The sequence below is a fragment of the Monomorium pharaonis genome, chromosome 7 (genome assembly GCF_013373865.1).
Source record: "Monomorium pharaonis isolate MP-MQ-018 chromosome 7, ASM1337386v2, whole genome shotgun sequence".
In the NCBI taxonomy this organism is placed as follows: Eukaryota; Metazoa; Arthropoda; class Insecta; order Hymenoptera; family Formicidae; genus Monomorium; species Monomorium pharaonis.
In genome coordinates, this window is record NC_050473.1 from 6,571,148 (window position 1) to 6,589,901 (window position 18,754).

Genomic DNA, 18,754 nt, shown 5'->3' on the forward strand with positions numbered 1-18,754 from the left:
ACCGGTATCGATGACACTATCGCGGAAGCAATCTTTTGTAGATGGACGGGATTACAGCGCAATGTTCCAAATAAATCAACAGCCCCCGTCCCAGCATTTATCCTACTGCCTCGACTTTTCCTTTTTCCTTCGCCATTCAAACTTCCAGCCGTTTCATTCAATGTCGCGGCTATTTCCGTTGACTCTCCGACACTCATTACATATGCGATCGATCGCCAGGTAACCTCGGCATCTGAATCTTCTCGGCAATATTTAATTTAATTCATTAATTTTGACGACACGGAACTTCTTAAACGGGCGACACGTTATCGGTAAATTTTTTAGAGGTCACTCACGAATGTAAAAGGTATTAGAATGCATCACTGCAACATTTATCGCATCTAGGAAACAAAGTACCGACATTAACTCCACAATCTGACTGTAATATTTAATATTTAATGTAGTTTCTTCGACTCATACATTCTCGACAACTTAACAGCTTACGTCGCGGAGAAATTTCTTATCCCAGGATTAGTATTCGAGAATACTGAGATTAGTATTCTAATCGCACCATTTCTCGCATTTCTCCTTGTAACATCCACTATTATTACGATGGTAATAATTTTCTGATAATGAACAAGACAATTAAACAGCACAAAAAGGGCAGAATTCTAATTGACACATTTATTCGACGTGTCCTTTTGATTATTATAAAAATTAAAAAGGAGAAAAAAGAATAAATAAACCCTGAAATAAATTTACAGACTTTGTAAAAGCAATAAATAAAAATGGGAAAAAATGATGAAAAAATAATAAGATAATCTAATCATTTTGGATTTTTGGATAATTGGCAGATATACTGTAATGCGATATAATATTTGTATAATGTGAAACGCGATTGAAGTAACGTCTCGAGAATTTTCGGATTTCTTTAAAGTACAAGGTTCGTTCGAAGCGGAAGATTTTCCCCATCTAAGACCTTAATTTCGGGAAAGCCCTTCTCAACTGATCCTCTCCCTCTTTGTGCACGCTCCAATTCACCCCGGGCCCAATCTCTCACGCCATTGTTTCCCACCCCTCTCCCCCAAGTGTGTTCCATCATTCGGCTGTCCCCTCTCGCCCTCCATCCTCTCTTTTTGATTGACCGTTTCCCCGCGAGCGGACCGATTACAGATATTGATACAAAGCGCGCGAAGAGACGAAAAGGGGTGAATAGCCCTCTCTTTCTCTCTCTTGCTCTCATCCTACGTCGCGTCACTGATGGCCTTTCCTTTTGCCACGTGCAAATTGACATCCGTTTAAATCCTCTGCGCTTTGCAGATTCTATACCTCGTAGGATTACGTAACATCTACCTGCGTTTGCAACGAACTATTTTTTTCCCCAAATCACATATTTGAAATGTCAGAGCCTCGGCCGTTCTTTTTTTAAACGTCAAATTCCCGTCGGGCAGTTCCGAGTTCCGATTTTTCATATTTGGAACGTCGGATCCGATATACCACGTTACTCGCTATGTTTGCGTGATGGATTGTTACGAATTCGCAATTTTTTTTTTTTTTCGCGACGTCAGACGGCGAGACGAGTGTAAAAGACGCAGAATCCGCCCGCTGTTTGTCCACGTTGTCGCGCGGTGACGCGACACTCGAGTAAACACGCTCGAAATAATTAACAGCGCGTAAAATTATCGCCGGCGTTCTATTTAGACCAGCGGAGCTTCGATCGTCGACGTGCGGCGATTAACGTGCGAAAATAAAAACAGGAAGTAGTAGTAGTGGCAGCCGGATGTACGTACTCCGGCGCTGAAAGCCGAAAGTCGATAAAGCCGAGAATCGATAAGCGATCGCCTCCGGGTTTACGTGGCAGTAAAATACCCATTGGTCCCTGGCTGCATTCGAAGAATGCACGCCGGTCAATATTTACTGCATCGCCCCCGTGCGAACCGAGCTTTCTTCAAAGACTACAACAGTTCATGATCGATTAATCGGCCACGTGCCCCCCCCCCGCGTACACAGAGAGCCGTAAAGTTTCCTTCGATAACGCGGAGAAACGTATCCGTCACCACACATCGATCTCCCTTTCAAAAATTTACTTCCCGCTACTGCGTTCTGCAAATTTAAATCAAATTAACTCACGATTGACAGGGCTGCATGCGGAACGCGTCACTAATCCACTGCAATCCCAACAAACCTCAACTAAAAGTTATATAACTGTTATAAGTTATGTAACTGTTATTTTGTTGAGTGGGGAAATTACAACTAGCAGTTATACAACTTTTAATTGGTGTTTGCTTGGGAATAGTATTGTAATTTGCTCCCTAATGTATTTTGTAACATTGGCACGTTAATTTCTGCGGACATGCTGCGAGAGAATGCTGAAATTTTTCCTCAAATTTCTCCCTCGGTTGTATTCGCGAAGCGACATATTCGGCAGTTTTCGGCAATTTCCTCGCCGAAAGGAGTTTGGCTAAAAACGTTCATGGCCACAGACAGCTATTATCGACGTCCATCAAAGCCATCCGAGCATCATATAAGATTAAACCGCGTCGGACGATTCTCACGCTTGTTCCGTCAAATATTTAGCTTCCCTGCCCCGGAGAGGGGCGGAGGGAAGAGCGAAAGGCGGCATATCATCCCCGCCGAGTTTCGTGACATTCTTGGAACAACGTGTGGAATCCGCCGTGCGCATGAAAGATTAAGTGCCACTGATTTACGGGCGCCTCCCCATCGCGTTTCTATCAATTTAATATCACGCGAAAACGTCCCATCTTTTCTCCCTTTCTTTCCCCTCCCCCCCTCCCGCACGGAAAACATAGCGAGCAGGGGAAAACGTCCGTTTGTATCTCTTTATTGAATTATTCAAAGCAGCTTCGGCCTTTATCGTAATTGCATTCCCCTTTAACTCCGCGACGGTACACTGAATTAATTATAAATTTAATTGGCAAGGCAAGCCGACTAAATGTATTTATATATAAATATTTATTATTTCCCTTATTATTTCGTTGTAATATTAATCGTAGAAATCGAAAATTATTATTATTATGCTACACTCAAGATAAAATTGCTATACATTGAAATAAAATTCTTAGAATCCCAATTCACATATTGTTATAAAATTATCGTTTGTTATACTTTAATTTAAAAATTAGTTTAAAACTGGATTAAATATCAAATGTTACAATATGCGTGCATGCATATGTATAAATATGCAAATATGTATTATATGTAGGATGCGTCACGTGTTTCAATTTTTGTTAAATGTAATTTTTGCAAAATAGATAAAAACAGGCAAAAATTAATCGATGTAATAATATTTATTTTTCTGCACCGACTTAGTTTTTTCTGAAAATGTATCAGGAACGTGCACTTTTTGTTTAATAGAATCGTATATATTTTTTTGTGTAAATAAATTCTTCTGAATATTTTATTCTTGTATAAAAATTAGAACACAGTGTTTAAAAAAAAAAAAATTCATGAAACTTTATTCCAGCATATTTTAACATGGAATATATGAAACATCTCGTGAAATATTTTTTCTTTGAAAACTATACCGCAATACGTTTATACATAAAATATTCAAGCGAATTCATTCAGCAAAACGTATATACATATATAATTCCTTTAAAGAAAATAGTACAATTGCATTTTTATGATACATCTTTATCCTCATGAAAAAAAATAGTTATTAGAAACAAATATGTATTATATTTTTCAACTTTTCAATTTTTATGTATTTTTTTTATCTTTAATGAAACGATTACTAGAACTGGCTTCAACTACTGAACATACCATGTATATATTATATATTTACATATTTATTTGTATGCATATTGTAACATTATAGGTTTGGCCCAGTTTTAAATTAATTTTTAATTTATTGAAGCATAATTAACGATAATTTCATAACAATGTAAATATGAGATTCTATGAAATTTTAATATAATTTTAATTTTCCTTTAATGCAATGTCGTATATAATTATGATAATAGTATTCAGTTTCTATAAAGATAAGTACATAAAAAAATACAGAAATAAAATAATCCCAAATGATATTAAAATCCTTTTTTGAAAGTTTTTGAAGTTATTGCATTCTAATTAGATCCTTCTTTATTCCTCCAATCTTTATTCTAATTAATTATTATAAAATTAAGTAACTGTCTCTCTCTCTCTCTCTCTTTTATTTAAGATCGATCAGAAGGTATTTCTTCGGTTAATTCTCCTGTAATTGTACACATCGATTTTTCCGATGTCGATTCTCTCCCACGATCGCTGTTATTTCCGCCGCCGAAGTGCAGAGATACGATGGGGATTAGATCTCACGTTAGGCAATAACTTTAATTCTATTCGTCTCCTTTTGCCTCATCCCGCAGCATCACGCGATCGCAATTAAGCTTTCACCCGGCAGTAAGTCCGGTTTCATGTAATTGGAACGTTGAATTCCATACTAAATCTAGATTTACCTAGGGTAAGCCTTCGCACATACGACATTTCGAAAAATCGCGTAATCGAGAAGCCGAGGGAAAAAATCGTTCGGAAATATCATCTTCGCGTGTATTACGCTGAGAAGGTGATCACGTGGAAATTCCCTCGCACGGCAATTCGGAGATCGGCATAATTTGATACTTCGACGTTTCTATATACGTATTAATTAAGATAACGAAATTATTCGGGTTATTTCCTCTTCTCTTTAAACGAAATTAACAGTAATTGTATTGTATTCCGTATGCTCGTTCAACGACGGCGCCATTGTGGATATAATTTGAGAATAATAAGTTCGGGATAATACGTTTCAGGGGACGCCCGCTCAAATTTCCCGACGTCGCCTCGCCTCGCTTTGAAATTTTAATCGCGCACGCGAAACATTTTATATCGCGACGTGAAAATGAATATTTAATTCGCGCGTTAGTACAATCGCTCATCTTTTTTGCCCTGCTATCATCTCACCGATCTGAAAGAAATACATCTACAGATACGTAAGGTACAAGACCTGTCACAGACTCGCGTGATGTACAAGGGAAACACCCAATTAACTCGTTATTATATAGTTCACAACAGTTTACTGTCAGTATTAATATTGAGTAGTAATAAGTCAATAATACGCTCTCCTGCATAATTGTGTGTTATTTTTTATCTTGTGATAGGCCAGAAGTCGTGGGTATTAATAAAATAATCCCAATGTTAATTTCGGGAAGCATCTCGTTAATAATTGGGAGAGAAAGAGAGAGAGAGACAGACAGAGAGAGAGAGAGAGAGAGAGAGAGAGAGAACAAAAGAAATCAAATAGATTGTGCATCAGAATATATCTAACCAGAATTATGCGAGGGAAATTTTTATATCCGAAATATTGGCAGGCAGTGATAAATTTCAAGTGGCATATATCACTACTTCGCTTATCTCTCAATTTAACTAAGGAAGTACATCTATCATGACACAGAATGTATGACGAGACTCGTAAGAAGAAATGTAAAACTCTTTTACTTTTGTTAAATTTCTCGGAAAAACTCAGTTTCTTTTTTCTCGAGAAATTTGAAAGAAAAAAAAGGAATATAATCATAATGCCGACGTAAAATCCCGCTTTTCGCACCGTTTGATCTGCATTTTTGCACGAAAGTCGATTAAAGATTCACGATCGGCGTGGATGAGATCAGTACTTTTTTAGAGCATTTTTTCCCGGGGGGCTTACAAGGTGAAATTGCGATTATACGAACGCGTGTTCACGAGAACCGGATTGTCTCCTATAAGGGTACAGCTTCGAGTTGGGATTATATTGTTAGTACACGATATACATTTAATCCCGGAATCCGGCCGTGGATTCTCGGATTAAATGTATACCGCCGGTAGACTAGTACGCGCGAGTTAACTCCGGAAGGTAGACGGGCTCCGTTGATGAAGTCTCCCGATGTCGCTTTTTATTTCAGTCGAAGAGCATCGCGGGCTCGCCTGGAACGAGGTGATAAACCCCTTTTACAGACGCGATAATCTCCTTGAAACGTGGCTCGCGTTGTTGTCGCCGTCGCGGGGGCCACCCTGTACCCGGCGCATGTACCGGGTGCACCGTGTGGTAATAAAGTATATATACACGCGGATTGGAGACGCAGACTCCGCTGTATCGATCTGCTCGCGGAACAGAGACGAGAACAGCGGGCGAGCTTGTCACCGGCGCGAACGGACGCCGGCGGATCGAACTATTTGCTCCGCCAGATGAATCCTTCGAGCGAGTTATTTGACGGCGATTTATCCGATGTAGATGTCTTAACCATATGTATGTGCAAAGTCGGCCGCAACCCTGGGGAACAGCCCGCTTCGGAAAACTACAACCTTCGTCGCACATACTTCTTCTTCCCGAAGTTCCGCGTTTTACTTTTTTTGGAGAGGAAAAAAAAACAAAGCCTCGAGTGAGTCGTTAATTATAGTAACTAATAATTTGAATCGTATGTAGAATTGATCGAGAATTTAAGGTGGCGATTCGTTTACACTTGCAATATTTTAATTGGGGAACCTAGAGCTCCAGTAGCTGGTTTAAGATTGTCTTAAATGCCTTAAAATGTTGACAATGTAATTGACTTATGACATTAATGTATAATCGTGATTATCTCAGCAGAAAATGACTTATATCGTTGAGAACATAATAATTTTTTAGAGCATATGTTTTTTTGATCCTGTAAGAACACTGTTGATTCTAACTGTATAAAATTAAATTAATGAAATGTTATTGATAACTTTTAATAAGATTTCACATACTATTTTTGCATACTCTTAATTTTGTAGTTGAAAATGGACATGACTGTACAATTAAACAGCTGCAACGTTTACATATCACCACGTATTTTAATGCTATCTACCTAGAATTTTTTAAAATTATTTCTTTAACAACGTTACTAAATTTCTTGTTATATTTCTTTTATCAAAGATTATCTTTAGTTTATAAACATATTTTTATTAATTGTTAATTTTTTACACGTATGAAGAAATTACATGATGAATGGAGTTAAATCTTTGCAAAAATATACAAAAAAAATCTGCTCTAACTATTGATTTATGTATATCAAAGCATTTTAGAAAGTAACATGACAGTCGATGCAGTTGTCACAAGATGTCATGTAAAACTCTAATTTAATTTTTATTTTCTTAGAAACTACACGATCTAAAATCGGTTAAAAATTTTAATATAATTAATTTTGCTTTTAGATTAACATTGGAAATTTTAAAATTCTGACCTCGTAAACAGCAACTCGAAAAGTTCCTGAATACAAGATTTTAAAAAAATTGGTCCGATATAAATTTTGTAACACAAAGGGTTAAAACAGTATTGAATATACGATGAGGCTATGAATCCCGGCTAAATATTTTAAAACACTTCCGTATTTACCACAATATGATGTCTTTTATCTTTGTTCTCACATTGTCCGAATTATCTCAATGATGCAGTTATTGCATCTACATTATTCAATTACGACGTGAATCTCGCGGTTTTAATCGGGGCATTCTTCGAGTTCTTCGGATTTTTTCTCGGTGCATCTTGATTTCGCTATGCGCAAGGTCGCGAGCGGCATGGTATCTTGTTTAATTGGATCAATTAGAACCAATGATCGATGATGTATCGGTTTTGCGGTCAACCGACGCTGTTGTTAATTACGATTTTATCGTTACGAGAGACTGTTAATTGCACTTAAATTGTGCGGAATGTTATTCGCAATACATAAAAATTTACATAAAAGTAAATTAAGTGACGTTTAATTTTATTTTTTAAATAATCAATTGTTGCTACTTTTTCTCGAAGCAAATGATAAACGTTTTATTCTTGTCTAGGTTTAAAATTAATCAGGAAACTAAATTTTTTATCGCATGACTGACAGATTTTGATGGTCCTTTTACGTAGGGGATCCGTCGTAATTTATAAAATTTTTATTGGGAATGAATTCCGTTGGTTCCCGTTTCGTCCCTGCGAAATATCTTCCCGTTTTCCCAGATAGAGAACGTCCTGCATAATGCGTGCGACCGAATTGCGCCCGTTTTAATGTCAGCCGCTTGATGCAACACCATCCGTGCAAATTGCCGTGAGGGAACGCTTATTAAGGACCTCGGTGCCCGATAATCCGTCCCTCGCAATTTCCAGTCGATAATTCACCATCGACCTTGCACATTTAAGCGACACATGCGAAAACCGTATAAAGATACGGCGGTGAAGTGACCGGCGGTGATAATTTGTCCCTCCATCGCACTGGGATGAGAATTGTGCGGTCGTTCGACCACTTTTGTGTCACGCATCGTTTATCTTGCAACAGCTTCGTATCTCCTTGAGTTTTCTTTCTCTTCAAGTTCAATTTAAAGTTTAGTAAGAATTACGCCAGATCAATTTGAATTTGAGTGCCATTTTCTTAAGGATTCGCTAATTTGTTACAACAACTCAAGAAAGAAAAATTTTCCAGTTTGAATCATTAAAATTTTCTAATAATATTTTTAAATACGATTTTGATTTACGTTTTAGTCTGCTAATTGTAAAGGAAAAGTATTATTAACTCTTTATTCAATTCCAGACTAATTTTTTTTGTAAAAACTACTTTTTTTTTTAGTATAATATTGTTATAGCAAATGAGCGATATGCGTTTCAAAGTATTAATTTAAAAATATATAAATTTCATTGTTCCATGAATTGTTCTTTTTGTCTGTGTTCTTTTTATCTGTGTAAAATTAAAACAGAACTCTCTTATTGATTCAACAGTTACAATTAATTTTCTATTTCCTCTTGATTTTCATGTAAAATTACGTTTCGTAGTTATTTATAAATTTGATGAGAAAGTAATATTATGAGTTTTATTAAATTTTTTAGTGTGTTAATAAAATTCTAATAAATATTTGTGCAAAAGTTTATTTGAAATTTGCTCGTTTAAAAGTTAATTAACCGTAGCAAAATATAAATAAATGCAACATTAATACCGCTATTATAAATGAAATTACTCGTTGTTTTACAATTGGTTTTAGAGTTAAAAATTCAAGAGTGATATTCACGATCAAAATTTTTTATTACAAAAACGAAAGAATAACTTGAGAAGCTTGCAATTTTCAAATTTTAATAATTTTTAGCTAGCATTGTACAAATAAAACATTTCTAAAGAATATTTTTCTTTTCGGAGTTGTTTAACGTTTAACAAACTATATATTTCAGTTTGCAAAAATAATTGCTTTCCATAGAAGAGGCAAATTCTTCAACATTCGCAAAAATCTTAAAGCGTATGTTAAATCTCAACATTTAATTTTCGACAACTATGGCGTTAATATTTGGCAAGAACTTTTCGAAGTAAAGAGAGCCTTAATCGCTCAGGGATCTCATGTCTCCGGGAGTGTATGAACAAGCCATTGTAACGCTCGGTAAGTGTCTCTTAATCAACTGAATCCGCAATGGAATTTCCTTTAACCACTAATCGGTGATCTCCGAAATAATTAAAGGCCGCTTCTCCATCTCTTCAGGTTGAACATCGCCTTACCCGAAACGATCTATAAGCGGAGCTTATCTCGACGATGAGCACAGGTACATCTTAATCGTTTAAAAGCCGCGCGTATCTAGCTTTCTTTCGATGTTAATTCCTCCGATCGTCTCTCTTTTTCGCCGAAGTTGTTAATCCGCAATATCGCCGGAGACATTTATCCCGCGTTAACATATTTCGTGTATCTTTGTATACGCGCGAGAGCGCCACGAGCGTGCTGCTGTATATTAACGATGTGGATCGTGAGCCAAGCCGTCAGTGTCAATGTTGTTTACCGCTGGGATGCAGTGTACACGCGCACAAACACGCACCACACGGACCCGCACACAGGCACACAGGCACACGTCCTACGTGCCGTGCATACCTTTGACCTAGATAAGGGGAAGTCGATGCGATTCTTATCCCGGGTCCATAGCCACGGGGCATCTCCTACGGTGTTGAACTTAATGGAGCTTGAATACGCGAAGATGAGAGGGAGGACGATCTCACGAGGGCTCGAGGCGGTCTTCCGGGAATTTTCGCCAATTTCACCGATTTTATCCGAGAGTCGCCGCATTAATTCTTACCCAGCGTCAAATAACGAAGGAACACGAAAGAGAGAGAGAGAGAGAGGGACAGAGAGAAGAAAGAGGGAGAGATAGGAGTGAGTTGCAAACTTCGTGTTTTATTAAAATGAGGGAAAACGTGGTGTCGATCCAGAGCTTTACCGCGACTTTACACAACACGGATTCGTGCGGATTTATTAAAGTATTACGCTTTAAAGCGACGCCGAAAGCCATCGAAAATTTACAAAAAAAAAAAACATTTTTACCGCACAAATATTTTACGTTTTACACGAAACAAAAGGATTATATGTATAACGGGGGAGGGGGGATATCTCGGAAAAATGTCTGTCTCGATATAACAAATACCAGATTTTTTTTTTTCATACCAATATTGATAAATACTGCTGCTGTAAAAATAACTCGTTGAAAAAGTCGAAGTGTACAATATATTTGAGAAAAATGTGTAATAAGAAATTGCAAAGAGATCTGTTTACAAATATTTCATGAGCGACTTAAAAAATGCACTTTCGAGTAGCTTCCGATATTCCGACGAAAGTCTTATTTTTCCGTCTCTTCCTTCGTTGAAACGAACTTACTCATGCGTATCGAATAATATCGAAATACCCTGTACTTTAAAGGGCATCGGATATACGCATTTTATCGGAAATCAAAGATTTCCGACGAACGTTTCGCAATATCGCACGCAGCAACAAAGAAACAGCGAAAAGTCTTCATCTCGATAAGCGGGCGGCACTTCGCTCGCCAGGTTTCCGCGCGGCTAAACGCTTAAATAAATAGGGCTTACGCAGAAAGCCCTTCGAAATGAGAGTTAACCCTTCTACTCGACACGCGGTTCGCGCACCGCGCGGCGACGACGGGTAGAGCGGGGTAAGGAGGAAAAGGATGAAGAAGAGGGCGAAGAAGAGAGGTGAACACGAACGCTCGAGCTCATCCCCCCGAGCCAGCGGGGGTGACGATGCGCGCGCGAAGCGGAAAGTAGGGCAGTGGGTAAGCGCGCGTAGCGCGCAGCCCACCCCTCGCCTTTCCCTTTCCCCTCCTCACCACGCTTGCGTAACGCTATCCCGGCTTTTACGTCATCGTTTGCCCGGGGATGACGTCACACAGCCCAGGCTGTCGGCAGTCCCCGGCGTCTCTTCGCCGCCGGTGCTTCCAACCACCATAAACTCGCCGCACAAGCCGACTCTCTCTCTCTCTCTCTCCCTCTCTCTTTCTCTCTTTCTCCGCATCCCCCTTTTCCGTCTCTTTGCCGGCTAACTAATGACGAGCGAGGGTGAGGCATCCATCCCATCTCGACACAAGAAAACCGAGCGGGCTTGCTGCTTTCTTACGGATCACGAGAAACTTGTTCTCGGAGATGTGCACGCTAAAAGCATGAATGTAGAGGGACCCTGGACTGAAGAATACGAGATATTCTCGGGGTATTAATCGCGGCTCTTCTCGTTTACTTCTCGTTTAAACGATGTTTGACGGTAACTCGCGGACGATGTTACTTCAACGAGGATCTCTCCGGACGTAGTTTAAATATCTTTGTAATTGACTCGCCGACTCTGAGAAATTAAAGTTCTGTAGGAAAGTTCATTAGGAAAGACATCGTTCTCTATTATAGGAAAGATTATCTTTTCAATCTTCTATGTTCACGGCTTGAGATTCTCAATTGTTTTAGCGATAACTGAAGAAATCCCTATAAAAATCAAACAAGTTCAAAAAGTTCAATTTTCAAGAAACGAAAACTTTCTATCTTCAGTCGCGCATTTATTGTAAAAATATTCAAATTTCTCCCCGGACATGTAATAAGTATGTAAAAACAGAATTGTATACTTTATAATTAATATTTGGAAATAGAATAATTTTTTTCCAAGCGTATGCAAGCAAAGATTTAGGGTTTAGGATTAATTTGTTGGAGAATCTATTAAAAGAAGGTAAAGAGCACTTTTGGAATTATTTAGCATTTTAGCATTTGCCAGAAAAATTTTAGATTTATTATTTATTTATGCTTTTTGTTTAATCTTTACGTTATTCTGTTAACAGAGACTAATAAGTAGGACACCACGTCCCAGATTTCTTAAAAAATGGAACTGTTTGACTTTTATACAGAAATCCTTTCAATTAAGAGCACTCGAGCTAACTTACGAAAATAATAATATGAGTGAAAGCGAAAGATTCACGAAGTGAGAGAACTGCAGCTCTAAAATAAAAAACTTTTAACAAACAAATATCCGTAATACAAATTATCCGCGTTCCATTTTCTCTGTAAATTCTTATTTGCATTGAGAAACTTACTTGCGCTCATTAAATCCCACGAAGAAGTTTGTTTCTTCTATTTACCCATTATTCGAATAAAATCGCGCTCGGCATTATTTTTCATTTTTCCGGCGAGATTTCTTGACGCGCTAACATACGATATTGGCGCTTTTATTCGCCCTCTCCCCCGCTTTTATGGCGCACTCGATAAAAATCGAACAGCGCGCTACGATTCGTATGAACCTGTTCGTCCAAAGTTTCTGCGTCCTACATTTCCCTCGTTATTCCGAACACTCCTCAGCTTCGCGGTCTCACACGAGCATCGCGAAGAGTGGCACGCGGTAACGCCTCTCACGGTTAAGTTATAGCGAACCCTCTCGCGGAGAAGTACAACCGTAATATCCATCTTTCTCCCGCCGCCAATTATTTTTCGCGAGCAACTTGAATAGAATTTTAAAACACCTCTCTCATTCAATTGCTCACTCATTATCATCTCTCTTTCTCTCTCTCTCTCTCTCTCTCTCTTTCTGTCTCTCTATTTTTAAATTGTTCTACTTAGAAAATTTATTATTGCAGGAAGTGGTATCCCAAGATACTTAGCCTCTGCGAAAATAACTTCGCTTGCTCCGGAAGGGAAATTCTCCGAGACCAAAATTGAATAATAATTGCTTAATTTATTGAACTCTCTTTTTCAGTAATTTGCTCTCCAATGGCATTCTAAATTATTCCTTACAATCGCGAGACAGAGTTGCCAAGCGCGATCGATATTTATAACTAATAACTTTGCCATAAATCGAGCACTTCGTGCAACAATTTCGAAAGCGATAAATTATGTATTAAGTCGCTTAAAGATAATGTCGAAACGCAGTTTGTACGAACATCAGTTTAAGTGGAGTAAACTTTAAATAGGCGTCAGTAGTTTAGTTTACTGACGAATTAATTCCTGGGTGTAGTTCACTTAGCACAAAATTACTCAACAAGAGTTGCACAAATTTCCTCCATTGATCTCTCTCTCTCTCTCTTTTTCTCCCTTTTCCCCCTCTCTGTTTCTACTTCTCTCTTTCTCTCTCTCTCTCTCTCTCTCTGTCTGGAAATCTCCCAGGAATGCGAATTACCCGCTGAAAATTAACAGGATGCGAGTTCGAGATTAAATAAACTCTGGTTTGGTGTTCGTGACGTACACGCAGCATTATTGTATGTACGTGTATATATTGTCGTACGATATCAGTTTACCTTATCAACATGCACGGTACAAGTTATACAAACTGATTTGAATTTAATAAAACTGGCATTGACTTTTTATTTAGTTACGTTGCAAACATACGGCAATGTAATACGCACCCGGCGCGTGTAATTAGGAAGTAATATGTCACGATCATTCGATTCTTCGCAATTTAAATCACGGTGCTGCGCCGATGTTTCCATGCTACTAATTTACATTGTTATACACACTACATTACGCTAATGAAATAATAACGGAATCGGCAATTACAGCATCGCGTGCTGCGCGCTCCTCGAGCGAACTTTAAATTTTCCCTCGGCGCGCGGTCAGATTGTCCATAATCGAATTAGTTCGCTCCACGTGCTCTGCAAACTCCTGTCGAAAATTACGAAGGTCCGCTGCAACTCAGTCAACGTTTCCCGATATAGGTACACCGCATGTTGTATCGATCGCAGCGACCATCGCTATTCCGCAAAATTGTGGCTATTTGCAATAGAGATCGCAATTTTGGTCGTGTCTTTTGTCATTTAATACAATACACAAGACACCGTCACCAAATTAATAAATCGTAAGATTTAAATCTGAATAAAAAATATAAAACACAAACACAATTTTTTTTTTAATTTTTTTTTTTTTTTTATATTTTTGTGAAATATAATTGATGAAATATTTATATTTTATGACTTATGACAATTTTTGTGAAAAGAATCCGAATATTTTATACAAGTAAGAAAGTCCGTTTGCAAGTGAAATGCGAGGAAATCAACATTTTTCTTCTTCAAATATAAAGTCGTTTACATAGAAATCCACTAGTACAAATAAAAGATGGAGGAACCAGAGTTCAACTCGAATTATTAAGTCGCTATACTTCTTGTGTACAGAAATGGGAATAAAAGCATGCGGAAAGCCGAAAACTTTTATTCGAATTGCTCGGTACAATATGCAGCTTGATGGCACGAATCTTTATGCGGCTTCAAGGCGATTCACCCATCCTTACGATAATTCCACGAAGGAGTTCCGACGAACAGAACTTTACCATCAGTTTCATTACCCTGCTCCAGCGGTGTTTCCTTACCGTATGGCGGCTTCGCTCTAAAAGCGTATAATAATTGGTGATAACGTTTTAACGGTTGCATCTTGCAGCGAGATGCACGTACATATTATTTTATGCAAGCGTAAAACTACCTTTCTCTCTCTGTCTCTCTCTCTCTCTCTCTTCCTTTTTCCATTTTTCTCTCTCTTTTGATTTCTCTTTTTATTTCTCGTATTTCTTTTAAAAACAGACTATTCATCACTGTATGTATACAAACCATGGCACATAGCACCGCTTTAATTAAGCTAGTAGACATGAAATTTCACAACTAGGTTGCACACGCTCGCAAATTTACTCGAACGTATTCGCCGTGCAAATTTTAGAACGAAGCCGCCACTATTTTGCCCGTATATGAAACGTTAAATTACATTGCATTATAAATTCGGCAATAATGCTCTCGGATCTACCTGCGTGAAATCACCATGCCGTTTCTGTTTTGTATAAATGAATCGGCGAGTGCAGAAGAAGGGTGCACGAGTATAACATTTCTCAGTATTAACGAAAAGCTGTTTAATTTTCTAGTTACAACGAAACTAAACTTTTAGTTACAATAAGCTAACACGGATTAACTTTTGTGAATTTAAATATGTATGACGGTAATATTTTTGTCACATTCCTGATTGAGGTGCATGTGTATTAAGTTAGAAACTTAAATCTGAAGAAATTAGACTTGGTTTCTCTCTGCATTTGTATCAATGAAAAATTAAAGCATAAATTTTACAGAGTCCTGGACTACTTAGTTTTTTGCATTCATTTTTTGCTTATTTTCAACATTCCACTTTAGAAAAGCTGTAAAGAACCCTGGGACAAATGCCATAAAAGTGTGTCTACCTATTTCAAGTTTAATGAAAAAAAAAAGTGTTTTTTTTTATGTGGCTCTTATATTTTCTGCATTAACCTATAAATATATAAAGTGTCACGGATTTTTTTTAGACTCTCTATCGTTAGTAACCTTATCGATTAATTTGACTGCTTAATTACCGGCCGTTTTTTTAGTTGATCTAAAAAAAACTTTATTTAAATTTTAAAAACGTAAGCGAGTGTTTTGCATTTTTGAAATAATTTTTAATATCGCAAAAATTTATCGATAGCTGTCCAAACTAAATTTCATTATTTATCCCAAGTAGAACGAACACACGGGAGTTAGACTGCAATCCAATCGTACGAATGGATTAATTCTCTACCGTCGTTTTGCAAAAAAAAGTTACGCCAGTTCGTTGGCATCGATGAACGTTTTTCGATGCAAGTCAAATTTGCCTTCGGGGCGGTTTCCCGTTATTTCTCAACTCTCGTATTCGATTCCCGGATTTTCGCGCCTCGCGTAATCCATTCGGCTTGCTAGTTACGAGCGATGCGAGAAAGAGAAAGAGAAAGAGAGAGAGAGAGAGAAGGAGAGAGGAAAAAAGGGGGTTGCTTTTAAAATTCATAGTTCGACGGCGGTAATGGATAACGTCTGAAGGAAGGCACCGACATCGTACCACATCGAAATTACAGAAGATTAGCTCCCCTTTACTACAATGGTATAATAAAATTACATTACAGTAAAATTGCGCTGTGTATTATCCGGTATCTGGCTATCCCAGCGCATTTTAATTTCAGCGAAATAATTTCCATTGTTCCGAGCGTCACTCTTGTACACGTCATTACGTGAGACAACGTTATTTACTCGACATCAAAATGCAACGAGAAATAATGGATTTTGTCGTTGCGTATTCTAAAAAAAGGAAAATATGCATTACTCAAGTTTCAACGCTACTCTTACGTTTTTGCTAACAACATTTCCATTTTTCACGCATAAAATGGGTACGATCTTTTATTTTAATTTTCCGCCATGTACAAAATTCAATAAGGTATTACAGATTTTTTAGGTTCTGTGTTGCCGATGATCTTATTAATTTATTTGAAACTCGCGCACAGCTACTCCTTAGTTTATCTAAAAAAAAGAACTGCATTTAAATTTTAAAAGTCTAAGCAGATGATTGATTTTTTTTTTGTTATAATTATAAATCTGAAATTTCTGACTGCTTGATTTCTACGAGGATATCATATATATCATCCTCTTTCTTATTGTTATTCGCTTACGTAATATTCAAATGTTTGTCGGTGTCAAATGCGAAATTTGAAGTCGTTTTTTTTTCCCACATACATGCGTGATATTTATCTATTTGAACAATTTACACTTACGCACGCACACATTTATAATTATTTTTCGATAAGTCGCGACTTTATTGAATATTTCTGTAACCGAAAATAAAAGAATATATCACAACTTCATATTTTATGTATGAAAAATGGAATTACTACGAAAAATATACGGTACACTTTTTAACGATAATGTATGTATATGTAATTTTTTCTTAAATAAAATAAATCTCTTTCTAAAGCGAGAAAAATAAAAATTATGAAAGAAAATTAAAAGATAAATTAAATATTAAACACATACATATAAATTAAATGTTAAATACATTGTTCATAATGGAAATGTTTGTGCATTAGAAATGTAGAACCCGAGATTATTTTGAATGCGTGACGTCATCCTCGGCATGCCATCACGCTCTCAATGATATCTGTACTCGTTGTGAGTTCACAAACACGACGGTTCGTATAAGGGAACGATTGCGAACGGGTGTGAGATATCACCTGGTTCTCTCTTCTCTTTTTTTTATGTATCTCGAAGCCCCACGCTTAAAGCTGGTGTTTCGATTTAAAGTCGGGCTTTAAGCCTCGGGTTCTCGTATACATCTCATAGGTGTGAACATAAATAACCGATGCTACGAGGAGTGTGGAGCGTTTTTCTCTTCGCACGTGTACTTACGGGGGCTAGAGAGAGGAAAGGAGAAAGAGGGAGAACAAGAAAATACGTGTACCTTACGTTTGTCGAGCAATGTTTGAAAAAAAAAAAAAAAGCGATCGAGCGTCGACGTCTTTACCCGTGCAAAGATAATTTATTGTATCGCAGGCATGCGGTAGTCCCGCGCTTTTAATGCACGGTAATTCATCTATGTCACGCGTCTGCTCATTCCGCTTTCATCTCACGCACGCGAAAAAAAAAAGAGAGGGAAAGAGACAAATAAATTTGTCACGCGGCGGTTTGCGAATTTGTGCGACGGTGTTGAAAAAGTGGAAATTAAATTTAAAATCAAGCTCATGAGGAACAAATCGCGAACGTGGCTTTTTTCCCCCTCTTCTTACCTCCCCCGCGCTCTATATGGAAAAATCAGGTCGCTAATGAAAACTGTTTTCACGGTTCCGTCGCGCCGATCGGCCGCTCTTCTTTCGCGGGGGAGACGAAACCGTGACCCGGTTTCTCACATCCCGCACGCATTCGAATTCGATCCGTCGTAGACCGTTAAGACCGAAAAACTTGGTGCTTACCGGTGAAGAGTCGCTTCAGCGAGAAACGTGGTGCATGGTCCTGCGAGATAACGGCGAGCGGGAGGGAGAGGATAGGCCGATAAAAGTAGCGGCCACCTAACAGAAAAGAGGAATAGAGAGGAAAAGCGGGTAACAGGCGAGAGAGGAGGCGAGCGCGCTCGCGGAGAATGGGGACGAACGGAGGGATGGCGTGGACCGAAGAGGGAGAAGCGAAAGAGAGAGAGAGAGAGAGAGTGAGACCGAGAAGGCATCCGCAGAACGGATAGTCAGGGAGGCAGGAGAGCACGCGGGGGGGTGTGCGAGAGGGACGCGCATCCCCGGGACGCGCAAGCGCCGTGCCGAGGGTGGAAAAGCGGGTGAGAGCTGCTCACTACGCCCGGGACACCTCGCGCGGTCCTCTCCGGCGCGGAGGAGAGCGAGGGGGAGGGAGGGAGGGCGAGAGGGCTGAGATAAAGCGAGACGGGAAACGGATCGTAGCCGCGGGGAGACAGGAGACGAGAGAGAGGAAGATCATCAAGAGGAGAGGGTGTAAAAGCGTGCGCGCGCGACGAGGGGGGCGCGGGAGGAAGAGGAGAAGGGGGGAGAGAGAGAGAGAGGGAGAGAGAGAGAGGAACCTCTGGAAAAGCCGGGGAGAGAACGCTTTGTCGCCGTCACCGACCCCCTCGCAGTAGCGCGCGCGCGGCAGTCGACGTTTTCTGCGAGGAAAAGCCGTCGCGCGAGTCAGCATCGGGCGATCGTTGCACGCTCGGTACGTTGAAGCGATCAGCGTGTAAGGAGAAAGAGCACGGACAGAGAGAAA

General features: G+C 38.8%; 1 protein-coding gene and 1 long non-coding RNA gene across 4 annotated transcripts in view; one reads left to right on the forward strand and one right to left on the reverse strand.

Moving 5' to 3' along the window:
- The window catches only part of LOC105839020 (solute carrier family 12 member 4), a 98,262-nt gene that overhangs the window by 45,699 nt on the left and 33,809 nt on the right, over nucleotides 1-18,754 (forward strand). The window lies entirely within an intron of this gene.
- Nucleotides 9,105-18,302, reverse strand: LOC114253790. Of its 2 annotated transcripts, none has more exons than XR_003625265.2 (2): nucleotides 17,221-17,949; nucleotides 9,105-16,294 (listed from the first exon to the last, which is right to left on the reverse strand). It is a non-coding gene; the product is annotated as an uncharacterized LOC114253790 (long non-coding RNA). The 2 variants fall into 2 exon arrangements; XR_003625264.2 differs by lacking the exon at nucleotides 17,221-17,949 and adding an exon at nucleotides 17,956-18,302 and having other exon boundaries at nucleotides 14,151-16,294.